Raw genomic sequence first — 1,462 nt, 5'->3', positions numbered from 1 at the left:
GAAGATTTGGGAGGGAAGATAGGAAGGTAAGAAGGTACGCTTCAACTTTCTAAAACCCAAACCCAAACCTGTTGACGTGGAGTTGGTTCTGACTCATAGTGACTTGATAGGATAGAGTAGAACTGCCCCGTAGGGTTTCCAAGGTTGTAAACCTTTGTGGAAGCAGACTGTCACATCTTTCTCCAGTGGAGCGGCTGGTGGCTTTGAATCACAGACCCTTTGGTTAGTAGCAGAGCACTTTAACGAGTCCACCACCAGGGTTCCTTTTCAACTTTCTACTAACATTTTATTTTTTAAAAGATATATTCTAGACAAATATGGGGGAGCTGCTAAATATTTTAAATCTGGGTGGTAGACATAAGAATGCTCACTGTTATTCTTTGCACCCTTCTAGATGATTAAAATATTTCATAATATTTCTCATAAGAAAAGAAAATATGAAAGCCTTACATATTTCTCCAAAGGAAAATGATTTTGATTTAACATTTTGCACAATTTTCTGGTAAATGGGAGATTATGTTATGTACATCTTTCTTTCCTTTCCATGTCCTCCATTGGCCTCTTATATTTTGCATTGAAGAACAAATATCAGATTTTCACAACAGGTCCACAGTAGCCATTTAATCGCTGGTCAGTTGAAAACATGAAATGCCACATGTGGTTCTTGGTTTCAATATGCTGAAATGTAAATATTCAATTTGTTTACTGTGTCTAGGAGAGCTGAGCAGTATTAATAAGTTCTATTTGCTAACAATGGATATTACAGAGGCCTGATAAAGTCCTACAGATGTTTAATAACTATGATAGGTATAGTTCTGAATCCTCTTATCTTTCTCAATTATCACAAAGAGGTGACTTTTTCTGTTTGAGGTTGAATGCATGCCTATACATTTGTATAATAGATTTCCTACTGTTCTTTTATACTTACTATTGCTCTAATAATTGCAAAAAACAAACAAACTTCTATTGATTCATTTATTCAAACATTCAACAGATATTTATTGAGCACCTACTAACTTTGTGGAAACCCTGGTGGCATAGTGGTTAAGAGCTACAATGGCTAACCAAAAGGTCAGCAGTTTAAATCCACCAGGCGCTCCTTGGAAACTCTGTATGGGGCAGTTGTACTGTGTCCTACAGGGTTGCTATGAGTTAGAATCGACTTGATGGCACTGGGTTTGGTTTTTGGTTTTTGTTTTACAAACTGTGTACCATTCACAGTCCTAATAGCTGGGAATATAAGCTGGGGATACAAGCTAGCAATACAGTGGTGAACAAGGGTTAACATTAAGTGTGGGAGAAGGTACTATTTTCCACATATCCTTCATCCCCTACCCAGTCTCCCAATGGAAACTAGCCCAATTAAGATATAAATTTCAGGTAAACTTTTAAGTTCAACAGAAAATGTTGGGCTTAGTCTTGGATATTAGAATTCTTGGAATACCTACAGCAAGAAAGCTCT

Source organism: Trichechus manatus, unplaced genomic scaffold (genome assembly GCF_000243295.1).
Source record: "Trichechus manatus latirostris isolate Lorelei unplaced genomic scaffold, TriManLat1.0 scaffold00037, whole genome shotgun sequence".
In the NCBI taxonomy this organism is placed as follows: Eukaryota; Metazoa; Chordata; class Mammalia; order Sirenia; family Trichechidae; genus Trichechus; species Trichechus manatus.
The sequence above is the reverse complement of the archived record's forward strand: the minus strand, read 5'-3'. Positions refer to the sequence as shown.